Below are 13,903 nucleotides of genomic sequence, written 5' to 3'. Positions count from 1 at the left end.
CATTGAAATTCACCTCGTATTTGTGTCAAGGGCTCCAAAACATACTGTTTCTAAAATACAGAAAGTAGCATAAAAAAGCCTAATGCTTCTAAAATGTCATCTCTTAAAAGTAATCTGGATTTCAGCTGGAGATTGGTAGAGATGCAGTGAACCTTTTAATGATGGAGCTAAGCAACCCTGAAAATCAGGCTTATAGTACTTGTATCAACAGATTTGCTATGGAAGTTCAACTTCATTATCATGCCAACTTGCTACAGATAAGTGATGGGACAGTACTGAGAAGCTGAGGTTGTGCTATGGGCTGCCTTGGGAAGCTCTGGGAAGTGTGAATGCATGCATGAAATCTGAAATGCATTGTCTGTGGAAAACTGGAGCAATTTATTAACGTGCATTTCTAATCTGAACTCTTGCTTTCAGTCTGTTTTTTAAGGATAAAGGACCTTTGCTGAGGGCAGTCCCACGCTGCCGTATGCTGCACTGCTGCCAAATGGAATGGCTCCTCAGGAAAGCACTTAGCCTCAGAGGCAAGACCAAAGTGATGCTCTGCAGTCCCACGGATGAGCTGGAAGTGGCTGGTGAGCACCTGGCGTGTGGAAACCACAGCCCAGCATGACAGGCTGTGTTGTGGGTAGTTCATAGCGCTTGTTGGGAATGGCAGGAGTGGGACACAGAGCCTCCATCTGTGAGCAGATGGTTTTCTTCTGCTCTGCTCTTTTCTGAGCAGCGAAGTGGCAGAGAGCAGGGGCTGGGCACAGCTCTGAGCTTTTCTGTAAACCTCAGGGGATATCTGATGAGATGCAGTATATTCTCCAAATCATTCTTTCTTCTCTGTATTTACTTACCCTCTGTTTCTAATACAGCAGCAGCTGGTTGTTATCACTGCCTGACTTCCAAAGACCAGCAGTTCTGGACTAGCTATGCAGAAGGACCCCCAATAGCCTACACCAGTGATTTTCCTGCATGACCTTCCTTTCCCCCTGTCTTCAAAACCCAGATGCTCTGATGGAGTTCAGATGTCCCACAGAGATCCAGTCTAAAGAGCTGAAGTGGCACGGAATCTGTCAGACCCTCAGGTAAATCATTCCAGTGGTTAATTAATTACCTTCACTGTTCTGCACCAAGAACAATTTTATTTCTCTGTAGAAATGATTGTGATTTCCAGCCACTGGATTTCAAGATGCTTTTGTCTGTCAGATTAAGGAGCCTCATCTTATTACTCTTCTCTCTGTGCAGGCGCTTTCTGACCACTCTCAAGTCACCTCTTAACCTTCCCAGGGACAAACTAAATGGATTGAATGTCTTCAGTTCCCCACTATAAGGGAGGTTTATCAACCTCCCATTATTCTTGCTTCTGCCTGCTAAACCCTTTTCCGTTTGTTCTCATCTTTTTTTCCAGCTGGATGCAGCAGGGGCTTGTGCAGTCTTCCATGTCTTCTACCATGGCTGAAGAGCTTCTGGCCATCTGCTGAGCCTTGCCCTGCTCTCTGCATCCCAGGGCTGAATTTGTCCTCAGCTGCTGCTGTGTCCAGGGTCAGGCTGAGCCTTCAGTCCCTCTCTGGTGTCCCCATGAGAACAGGATGGGGAACATGGAAAGGTCAGTCCTGAGTTTGGGATCAGCTTTGTGTGGTCCAAGGGGCTTTTGTGCCTCTAGTTTGGCATCTGCCTTGGTTATGCAAAAAGAAAAGGAAGGTCCTGAGATAGGCAGCTGGGCTGGGAAGGAGAGAGAGGGCTGCTGGGAAGCTTGGCTGTGTTTGGAACCTGCTCATGCAAAAGTTCACCAGCTCCGTGTGCATGTAATAGTGGAGATAAAGTAGGAGCAGCCTGAAAATCACACAGGGAGGGCATAACTTCCAGCCGAGGGGAAAGGGGCCTTCAGGAGGTCTTGAACCAGTGTCCTTACATGTGGTGTGATGTGTGAGCACTCAGCCACTCCAAAACTGGTTAGAAATGAAAAATGTCAAGGGCTATTGAGCACTCTGTGGATTTTCACAGTGGCTCAGCACAAAGTTATTTAGCACAGGTGTTTGGTAATTGTGATGCATTGGGGAAATTCGCAGTGCTCAATGGCCCTCAAACTTCCACCTGCTTGGTGTGGTGGTTAAGTATTAGTGCAGTGGATTATAAGATAAAATATGTGGGAGAGACTTGCTGGCTGCAGGGCTTTTTCTGGTACTGGTTATACTTCTTTGTTATTCTATGATCGGTTTGTTTAGCTGATGTGTATTAGACGGATGGAAAGTTGACTTTGGTGCTCTTAAAGGTGAATGTTTTGCACCTAGTGAACCTGATGGGTCCCCTCATGGCCTGGGTGAGAGCACTGCAGAGGAGAAAGGGGTCTCCAGACCACGTCCCTGGATGCATAGGTTCTGAAAATGCCCAAACATGAGGCCTGGGAAGGGAGGGAAAGAAAAGAAGAGGGACCTCTGCCCTTCTAAATATGTGTGACTGTAGAGGGCCTACGAGTCCTGGGTGAGTTTTCCTTTAATCATCACTTTCCAAGTCACCTCTGCTCCCACACTGACTGTGCTAGGTAGAGCCCTTGGGGAAGGACACTCTATCTGTCCTTTCATGCACAAATGAATTGATTAGGCATCTTTGCAAGGATGTGATGTGGCCAAGTACAAAGAATCAGAAAACAGCTTTAATTTTACTTCTGCTTCAGCCCTGAGAGTGAATACTGTGGCAAACACAAACTGAACTGATGACAAAGGCCATTATTACAGAGTAATTAAATACAGAAAATATTGTTTTCTGCTGTCTCCTAAGCTGAACTGTTGTACTGATCCTGCAAGCTTCACTGATTTTGCTGGGCTATGGATGGGAGCTAGAGCAAAAGGACCTGCAACAGTGTGGGATGGCTGAGCTTGTTGTGGCTACTGCCATTTGCAGAGCAAACTGATATTTCATTTTGTTAGGTTTGGTGCTGAATGGATATTAGCAGTGTGATTCTCCTCCTTCCCCAGCTTCCCTCTCAGAGAACCACACGTAGCTGGCTGACTTTGTTCCACCCAGTTCTCTCCATACATTCACCCCAAGCCCAGTTATCAAGGGAACGTGCTTGCACACAACTATTGAATTGAAGTATTTGAAGAAGGGAGAGTTCGGCATCTGAAAGCAGAAGGTGATAAACAAGAATGCACTGAAAATCCCAGATCTGTGCTGTGGGAGGGGAAAGGTGGCTGGGTCAGCCAAGAGCCCTTTGCTGTATTCTTACATGGAGGTGTAAGTGCAGGTGAGGAGCAGGAAAGCAGTGGTTGCGGAGGGGATGGGAATACTCAGATCAGGAGCTATCAGTGTATCCATGTGTGATTCCCACACCGCAGGAGCTGTTTGTCACCGGAGCATTGCCAGGACCCCATCAACCTAAGGGCAACCCAGCTCTACCCATGGGAGCTGGAAACCCCTCGATGGGGCTGGGATACTCAGCCTGGAGTTCCTTTTCCATTCGTGGTGCCTGGTCCTCTTCCACCTTGCTGACCTGAGTGGGACGGCAGCAACGCTTCCTTTTCTGGCTCCCGCAGCTAAGAGAGCAGCACTTCTGCTTTTGCTTCTTATCTCTTGTGACAGCATTTAGACACTGACTTTCTAATCACAACCAGCCACCTCCTCCACACTGAGAAGTGAGTGTGTCCCCTGTGAATCCTGGTAAGGCCGTGGGCTGGCTTGTTGCATGTCGTGCTACGGGGTTTTGGCACTGACTATGGTGTGTTTGGCTCTTGCAGGCATAGGTGGGACTTTGGTGATGAAAAAGCAAACCCACGACAGCCAAGGTTTGTCATGAGCAAAATGCAGCCACCTACAGGGGTATCTAGAAGGTGAAAAGCTGGCGTGTAACTGGATTCCTCCATGAAATGCAGGTAAAGTTAGTGGATGGTTTTTATTTTGAGCTTATTGAAACATTTCAAAATTCCCAATCCTGGCGAGGTTTCAAATGGAAATTTCAGATGTCTCCTCCCCACTTTCTCCTCAGTCTCCTCTCTCCCTCTCACACCATGCTTTTGGGTGTTATTAATATGTAAATTAAGCTCATTTATAGAAAGTAACATCTTGACAAGTTGACAAGTGTTGTATATGACAAGAGTTTGGGTTGGGAGGCGTTTCTGTTTCCGCAGTTGCTATTATTCCCTGGCACGGAAATGTAGCCATGCACAGCAGTGGTCAGCGTTCTTAGGGTGCATTTATCCCACTTGGAAATACAAGGCTGGGACACTGTGCTGGATGCAGTCACCAGTGTCTCTGCAGGGTGGCTCCAGGTCCCTACCAAAGCCAGCAGATCTGCTTTGTTGCTGCTGCTGGAATCAGGTTTGGACCTGCGTGTTGCATAGCAACCCTAAATGGTTGTAAGAGCCCTCAAAAGGGTATTAATGCTACTCATGAATAAATACAGTTTGTCTCACTCCTGTTTATGAATTGAGTTTATACCGTTCCCCAGCCAAATGAAGGCTTTCATCTTCCCAAACAATGAAACTCAAGGTACTGCCAGAAGACTGGTAGCTCTCACTCAGTGGCACAGGGGCTGTAATTAGTCTTTTCCAGTGCATGCTTCCTGGATTTCATTTTAAGGAGGACTTTAACTTGTCGCTTATTACTCAGAGCTGACCAAGCTCAGCTCCCACTTGTGAAGTTGTTTTCCTGGTAAGTGTTTAGGTCGTGTTTCAGGTGTGGGTGTTTCCTGCATGGATTCACATTCCCAGATGGAAAGTACAGCTCATTTGTCTTCACTTCTTCTAGGAAAAATCATCCCTGAAAGCAAGGGATGTATTTTGCTTTTTTCTCCTACTCTTTGAAAGCTGTCAGTACTAATTTAATTAGTTGGTGCATAATCACAGTTTACGTTTTCCAAGTCTAATGTATTATAATGTTGTTTATACTGATTTGATGATTAAAGGCCTTGCCACAGACTTTTTCTCTTTTCAAAAGGAAAATGTATTTATCAACTTTAAAAAAGAAAAGGCCTTTGTAGTTATGCAGATGAGATGCACCAGATTAAGGAGGCTTAGTTTACCTGAGCAGGTATTTACAATACTTTTCTGTACTCTTGCTGTCATTTTTATCTGCAGTGCCCTTGTCTTGCTCTGCAAGATAAAGCCTGACCAGGACGAGCTCTGTCATGCGGTGCTGTGGCTTGGCTCAGCCTTAGCCCACACTCGTGTCCACCCAACACCCTCTTCTCCGTTACCTGTGAGTACCAGCCATCCTCAGAAGGGCCCTCCCTGGCTCTGTGCCTACTAATGGGGTGCCTCAGAGGTTCTCCTGCAGTATGACTCTCTTGCACAGGGCTGTATCTCAGGAATGCTCCCATTGCACTGGTCCAGCTGTGGGTCCCCACGATGCTCAATGCAGGCACTGGGGTGGCTGTGGGACCCACTACAGTTGGAAAGCCCTTGCCTGCGGGTGAATCACAGTGTGTCCATTGGCAAAAAAGCCCATTTTGGAGACTGAGTAAGCGCCTTGCCTGATGCAAGCGGTGTTGGTGGTTATGACCCTGCTCGGCATAGAGGTGCTATACCATCCTTGAGCTGATGGGTTTTACCCAACTGCCCTTCCCAGGGACTATGGAGCCTCCACCAGGATTTTACCAAATACCGTTTTATTTCTCCAATCACCTTGCAAGCAGGAACATCTCCACTTTGCAGCAGAGTCGAACTGAAGATCCAGTCAGGTGAGTAAATGGAAGAAGAAATTCCTGCTCAGAACAGGATAACATGTAAACCCTTCTGGTCTTGGGTGTTCACTGTTTTGCTTTATTTCGTGTGCATAAATATGGTGTCCTACATGTGATGGCCATGGCTGCAGGCTGTGTTTCTGGCACTTGAAAAAGCAATATGTTTCCTTCACCTTCCTGCTGGAGCCTTAGCTGCAGTTTTCTGCAGCTGGGTGAATGACCATGTTTGTGTCTGTCATCAATTCCACAGGCTGTTATTTAAATTACAAAGCTTATTCTTTGCATCAGTATATGCACAGCAAGTTAGCAATCTATGCATAAAGTCCCAGCAGGCAATGATTGTCTCCTAAGGAAGGCAGAAGTAAAGGCAGCCCACTGGATTGACAGAAATATCACTGAATTCAGATGTGCTGTTGGAACAATTGGTTTTCTTTGGAAGTTGCCACTAACGCTGTTGTGACTGAGCACAGGTGAGCAGGGTTTGGAAATTAGGCAGCCAGCACAATTACAGTGTGGTGTAAAAGACCCCCCAGTGTCATCAGCTTGTTTATGACCTCAGTAAAAACAAACCCCAGACCTGAGCAATTATGCTAATCCTGCTTTGATTTACAGCAATGATAAGCAGCAAATGCACTGCTGGAGCTGCCTGATGCGTGTGCCGGAGGAGCAGGCAGGGATCTCATGGAGCTTGCTGCAATGTTTTTCTTTAATGAATCATTAAGGTTTGGGTTCTGGTTAGCATCGTCCTTCTTCAGACATGTCCTCCAGCCATGGGTAAGTGCGATGTGAGCCCATTGACTTGTCTTTAGCGGAGGGGGAGAATGTGGGTGTGGGAAGCTGCACCCTGTGAAATGGGGTATCAATGACTGGGGTGTGCTGGCAAAGGAGACAGGAAAAAGAGATGATGAGTAGTAGTGTTTTTGTTGTTATTATTATATTTTTTTCTTTAGTTGCAGACCATAATAGGTCTGCTTTCTCCTTGGCCTGGGCAGTGGCCAGGCAGGGAGTCAGAGGAGACTGGTTTGGCCCTGTTTTGCCTCTGCAGTATGGTCTTTTCAGGACATTGGCAGCAGACACTGCAGTCTCTCAGATGTTCGAGTCTGAGATGTGCTGGCCCTCCCTCATCCCCTCAAACAACCCTTTGCCCCACCAATACCTCCTACGGCCAGTGCTGTTTGCCCATGAGCATGGTGGAGGCAGGCAAGAGTGCCTTTGGTTCTCCAAAAGTGCTGAGCCACCTGGGTTTTTGAGCTTTCTGTGGATAAAAAGGCCATTTTCACAGAAACCGTGAATTAAACTTTCAGTGGATAAAAAAGGAGCTAGAATTTAAAAGTAACTGAGCCCTCCCAGACCATTTCAGGTATCCTTGGAAGGGAAAGTTTCGTGGTCTTGCTGTTTAGCTGGCAGGGACTGAGGGGTGTGTGTATATGTCTGTGTTTATATATCTATACATACACATGCAGGAGAGATGCCATGGAGGCCCTGAGCTCTTTCAGTGCTGCCCTAACTGTAGTTCATGGTCACTGACCCTCTGCCAGGGTTCAGCTGTGTTCTCTCTTGCTCAAATAAATCAGAGGAAGCAGCTCCTGCCCTGGAGACCCTGCAGTGCCAAAGGATGGAGAGCATCCTCCCCTGGCCACACTGCAGCTGAGCCTGCTTGCCCATCTCTTCATCCTGAGTGGCGCTGAGCAAGTGGAGGAGCCCCCCTTAATATGCTATGAATAACTTCAACCCTTGGAACTATTTCTGGGTCCTTGGTAATGGTCTTTCTTCTTGCAGCAAAGCAATCTGGGAAAGGTTACCCTTCACTCCCAGGCTTTAAAGTGATTCCCCCCCCCCGACATAAGGTTTAAATCTCCAAAATATATGTGATAATTTTTGTTCTTTGGGGTTTTATAATGCAATATATTTTGGCTTGTGTGAAAGTTACACTTGCTGGATGTAGGTCCTGCATGCTTTTCCAAGCAGTCTTTGAGTGATAGGATTACAATGGCATGTCTCAGGGTAACAAGTTGAAGAACAAACCGTTATTATTTCTAACTAAATATGTGCTGTTAAGTGCTATCAAACTTCCTCAGAAATTAGTAAAACATTGGATGAAAAACATTATAAGAGGCCAAGCCCTCACCTGGGAAGCAGCCTGTAATGCACATCAATAGAGCTGCATTTCTTTACCACTTTATCGACTCACAAACACACAGGTTGGGAGAGTCCTTCAGGATCCTCCCCCCTTCACAACTCTGCTTTATTTCCGGATAGCACTAAAGGAACATTTTTTTTTCCCCACAGTAGTTGCAGAACTTACTTCCGTTTCACATACAGAAAGCCCCTGTGCAAGTCAAAGGACCACTGAGCATGTTTAGACATCTCCTGCCCTTCGCTAATGATGTTCACTAGATCAGTCATGGGGAGAGAGTAATTTCTTTCTTTGTCTCCTTATAAAGGATCTTGATCTTTTTCTGAGGGGAATGACCTTGACTTGGTAATGGGGCTAAACTGGGAAAGCTGTTTTGCTGTTCAAACTGAATTCAGACTACCTAAATAAATAGCAGGCAAAAGAACAAATCTTCTCCCTTAAATATATGCAAGATATTATGACCTGGCTTTGTAATGATTATAGTCTAATACCCAGCTTGCTGAGAGGTGCTGTTTTTCCTTTTTGCCTGTGTCCCTAACCTTGAATATTCCATTCATCCCTGTGGAAATGCTTCATTTTTGCTATCCATTTTGTGCACACAAAGAACAATATAAAACTTCCAAGGCATGGTCAGTCAGAGGTATCTCACTGGGTCTTTGGAAAACATGAATTGTGCATTATTTTTTTCTTTAATACAAACACAAAACAAGTCAGTGGCGCCACATTAATCATCAAACTGATTGGAAAGTCTCCAAGTACCAGCTGAGTTTGAAAAAAAACTCCTCAAAACACAAACGCCCCCCCCCAACTAAACAAAAGCCCCCACACTTTGATAAGAACCAACTGGGAATGAGATTTTTTTCCCCCTCCCCAAGTTTCAGAAAGAATAACAAGAAAAAAAAAACCAATTTGAAGAATTGGCAAGAAAACAAATTGAGCTATCATGGCTGGTTCTAAGGGCCATGCTTTGGCTCTGGAAAAATGATTCATAAATATTCATTAACCTGGAGAAACATGAAAAACAGGATTAGACTTATTCATGGGAGTTCATCTTTAGGGTCAATGCTAGGGTGAAAGAGCCAAGACGGGCAAATTGGTGTTTTATAACGTATTTCCTGGGACAGACAAGATCTGCATTCTTCTCTCTTAAAAACACAAGGGAAAAACCCTCCAAAGACAACAAAAAAGCATGTTTCATTTCCTTACACAGCAGAGATGCTGTCTCAGCTCAGACCTGCCCATAGCATGTCCCTGGGTGCTGTGCCATGGGACAGCACTGGCTCTGGCTGTGTGTCCCAGAGGCTCCCCTGTGGCATGTGCCCATGGGTGGGTGCTGGCCATGGCACAGCTCCCTGCGCTGTGTTTGACCCTTCTGTGGTTGCTTTGGCCCGTTAACTCCAGGATGCCAGAGGATCCTGTGTGCTCCTCAGCACTCGGAGCCACATCCAGACAGCCCTGTGCTGGTGGGGGATTAGTGCCCGTGGTGTGATATAGCCCTGTACAGCCATGAGGTTTTTACTGTAGGAAAATATCCCACAGTTTGGAAGCTGGCAGGGTTGCTCCTGCAGTCCTTCCACACAAAGTCAGTGCACAGCAAAGAGCTAATGAGCTCAGAAGACAAATAGGAGGGGAAGCGTCCCCCATGCTTCCAGCAGCCAGACCCAAATTACTCGGGGAAAAGAAAAGGACTGTGACCTCTGGCAAGGTGGCCAGGAGCATGAAGATGTCCATATGTCACCTATCCACTAGAGGCTGAGATGAAGAGAAGCGAATCTCAGGGAAACATAGCCAGGTCCAGATGATAACTCAATACTGCAGGACTTGGAGCCACTGCCTTCCTCTGCTTCCAGGGAAAAGGCTGTTCCCCTGTTTACTCCTGCATGCTTTGGTTACCTGTTTAGAAGGTGACATTGGTACTGCCTGTTTCCAAATGTACGTGTAATTTCTTAGTGATTGCTCTCCACTGCAGGGATGGATGGCTGTGTGCTGCTACGAGGCACAGAGCTGGGGGTTCTGAGTGAGCCCTGTGCTCATATTAAAGGAAAAATACAGGATAAGCATACGTTATGAAACATACATTATGAAATCTAGCAGGCTGATGACAACTAGAACCAACTGAAAAAAATCAGACCTCCACTTATCCACCCTCTGCAGCACACAGAGTTAATCATGCCCTAATGCTGCTAAAGTGAGTGGATAAGAGCTTTTTAGTGACTTTATCCATCATCGGTTCAGGACAGATGCACCATTTGTGATTCCTACAGCTTAGAATCATAGAATCATTGTACTGGGTTTGCATGGCAAGGTTTTGGTAGCAGGGGGCTATAGCGGTGGCTTCTGTGAGAAGCTTCTAGAAGCTTCCTCAAGTCTGATAGAGCCAATGCCAGATGGCATCAAGATGGACCCATTGCTGGGCAAAATAAAACTGAGTTTAGGAAAACAATAGATATAAATATTTTCTGCAACAAAAAGCAACAAAACCATGGGAGCAAATTGGTTAGTCTGCAGGATCCAGCTGCTAAATATCAGCTTTCCCAGCTCCAGTGGGAAATGTTAATTGGGATACTGTAATATTTGCCTTGCATTTTTGTCTCTTCTATGTCTGCAGAGTCATTCCCTCCATCTTGTTGGTTAATACTGTCATCTCTGGTGCCTTTTAATATGCCAAAGTAACTCTGAGCAGAAGCAGCAGAGCTGAGTGGAATTTGGGCTTTCTCTGCCTGAGGGTTTTTGTGCAGGGTTTTTTCTGTTTTGTGCAGGGTTTTCTGTTTGCTGATGATTATCTTCAACAAGCAGAATCCTCAAAAACCAAGAGGCAGGGAAAGGGGCGCTTGGTTCCTTGAGCTTTTGTACCTTCTCCAGGTTGTTTTCCTCTGCTCGCTGGGTTACAGAGAGACAATCACAGTGCTTTAATACTCTTGCGCTGGGGTGAGGGATTTCCAGCTGCCCAAGGTGGATTTCCCTGAACAACTCTGAGCTTGATGGCACGGGAAGGCAGAGGCTGTGGGACACGCTGTGCCATGCTATGGCTTTTCTCCATTTCCATTAGAGCTCCTCACATGCTGAGCATAACCTGCTGTAAGGAGTAACCAAAGTTAGGCAGTGTCAAACAACCAATTACCCTTTAATTATAAGAGGACTTCAAATGCTCCTCCGCAGTGGGTCACCTTGAGTCTGCCTTTCATCCCAGCCCAGCCAGCGGTCCTGTGGCTGTTTGGGTACAAGGGCTGTAGAAGCAGCATCCTCACTCAGCCTGACAGGGAGCTGCCAGCTTTTGAAGGGCGCATCACTGCCGTTTTCTCCTCCTGCACACTCAGGCATTTCAAGCACTACCAGCTACAAACAGGGAGTCTGGGGGCCTGTCCCTCCCCACTATGCACTCGCTCCAGTCTCTTGCTGTTTTCTTTCTCTTGCCCCGCATTGATACTTCCTTCACACTTCTGCTAGTCCTCGATCACCAGCAACCAGGGCATTGTAGCTGTCTATACTTTAACTTAAAGTGAGTGGCATCTTTTCTCCTGGCAACAGGCTGCCTTGCTTTCTTCCCCTTTCCTTCGATAAAAAGTGACAAGTGCTCCTTCACAGAGCAGTGCAATCAAAGGAGCCGCTCAAAGAGAGCTGACAGTAAGTTGTGCGCTGGCTCCAAGCTGTTTTACCATGGGACCGCTTAAATAGAGTTCACATCCTTCCCTCCTTCACATCTCTCTCCCTCGTGTGACAGTGCCTTGCACCCTTTCTGATGATATCACATCTTATCTCATCATGGCTTATCTGAATAATCAGCTCCTGGGTTTCTAAACCGTCTCAGAGGGATTTTTATTGTGGTTCTGCAAAGCTCTCCAAAATGTGGTACAATGCAGCCGAGAGCAACGCTAGAGGGCTTTGCTCCCTCAGCCCCTGCTAATGGCTGGGTCAATACATAAGGAGCTTTTCTAACCGTTTCAGGGTGCGCTGATGTGTGTCTTTAGCACTGGTTCAGGCAATCACAGACACTCTTTGGATGGAGGATCGCATTTTACTGAGTGCCAGCACTGACTAGCAGCAAGGGAGCCTCTCAGCAATGCTGCAAATCAATAACATCTGTAGTTGTCCTCCAAATTCCCTAGAGCCAGGAAGTTCACCTCTCCCCTGTCTTCATCTTCAGCAGTCTTCCTCAGCACTGATGGGCATCTGTTACCCACTGTCTCAGTGCCAAGTGTTTGCAAGGCTGTGTTGGAGGCATCTTGATTGAAACTACCTCTGTTACTGGTAGTGAGCTGACGATGAGCATCTGTTCTACCCAGAGTAGCTCTGCTCTCAAAGGGAGCATTTGTCAGGCTCCTTTTGGTTGGTAATGACTGCTTTTACAGTATAGCAGGTGATTCAGGAGGCATCAGTGTAAGTGTTGATGGTGGGTACCACTGCTCCCCTCTGCTCACATCTGTGGATATAGGGAGAGCATAGAGGCACGATAGAAGCACAAGGTTTACATTGAATGCATGTTTGAATTCCACCCAGGATAAGGCTGCTTTTTGTAACCTAGCCTTGCAATTGGGAAAGGGAATAACTGCCGTGGCCATGTGCTAGGATAAACCCATGGCTGGTGAGCAGAGCTTGGCAATGTTGCTGCTGGAGCAATGGGAAGATGGTGAGTTCAGGGATGGCTTTTTTTGCCTCATGCTTAAATCGGGTCTGCCTAAATTCCACTAAATATAATTTTAATTTGTTTGGATCAAGTGCGTTGTAAGAAGTTTTGAGTTCAAAAGAAGTCACCACGTCTTCCAGCCTGGCCTGTTTTATATCACCAGCCATTTCATTTTGGCCTGTTTTCCTAGAGATGACCCAATAATGTGTAGAGGTTCCAGCGTATTTCCAGGAAGGCATCAGGCTCAATCTTTCTGTGTTTTGTTTTGTTTTCCGTATTTGTATCTGCAGTGTGTTCCAGTGAATTAGCACCTTCACTCCTCTAATTTAAATGAATGGTTCTTCCCTGTGAGGGTGCTGAGGCGCTGGCACAGGGTGCCCAGAGAAGCTGTGGCTGCCCCATCCCTGGCAGTGTTCAAGGCCAGGTTGGACACAGGGGCTTGGAGCAACCTGCTCTGGTGGAAGGTGTCCCTGCCCATGGCAGGGGGTTGGAACTGGGTGAGCCTTCTGACCCAAACCATTCTGTGATTCTAATGTGGCTTTAGCTAGCATCGATGCACACTGGGAAGAGCATTAGGAAGTTCAGAAAACTACTTTGCAAGGATTCTCCTACTGCTGCACTAATGAAACTGAAACACTTTTCCTTGCAGCGGTCTGTGTAAGATAACTGAACTTTTTACATTTTGTAATTAGTTTCTGGATGATTATCTATTAATATTTTCATGCTTGGTTCCATGCCAGTGTCTGCTTTTAGCCAAGGTCTCTTTTGGCCATCTTTTATTGTATATTTGGAGTAAGCTGCTGAAGAAAACACTGCTTTTGCTGTAATCAGGGACATTGCACTCGCTGAGCAGACTGGGGTAGCAATTTGGGAACTTGGATAATTAGTCCTTCATTTCCAGAAGCCTCCTTTACACAGCACATAAATGGGAACTAACCTTTAGGAATCCTCTGCAGCTCTGACACCTCATCTCAAACTTACACTTTGCAACCGGATGGAGAATGTATAATTTATGAGCTGGTGAAGTATCCTTAATTAAACCAGTATTTTCCAAATTTTGACTTAATTTAATTTTAATCTAACAGAAAGAAGCAATCCGAGTCCAGCCACGATTTTCCTTAAATACCATCCTTGTTATCTGGGAGGCTTCGAATCAAGTAAGATAGATGATTTTAATTTCCATGTTCTCAGTGTAACACTTGGGGTCAATGTTTGCATACTTATCATAGGCAGTTTACCATTGACAAGCACTGTAATTGTTCAACTTTTCCTTGGTGAAGACCTGATTGACTATTATGCACTTTATTTATTATGTCTCACACTAAAATATAGATGATTGATTATTCCATTATTCTATTGACCAAGGCTGTAACAAGGTGTGACAAATATGTGCCATTACAGTCCACAGCCAACTGTGGAAGGTAGTGCAGTCAGGTAGGAGAATGTTAATGCATGTGACTCTCTAGAAAGCTTTAGC

This window comes from Strigops habroptila, chromosome 11, assembly GCF_004027225.2.
Source record: "Strigops habroptila isolate Jane chromosome 11, bStrHab1.2.pri, whole genome shotgun sequence".
NCBI lineage: Eukaryota > Metazoa > Chordata > Aves > Psittaciformes > Psittacidae > Strigops > Strigops habroptila.
The sequence above is the reverse complement of the archived record's forward strand: the minus strand, read 5'-3'. Positions refer to the sequence as shown.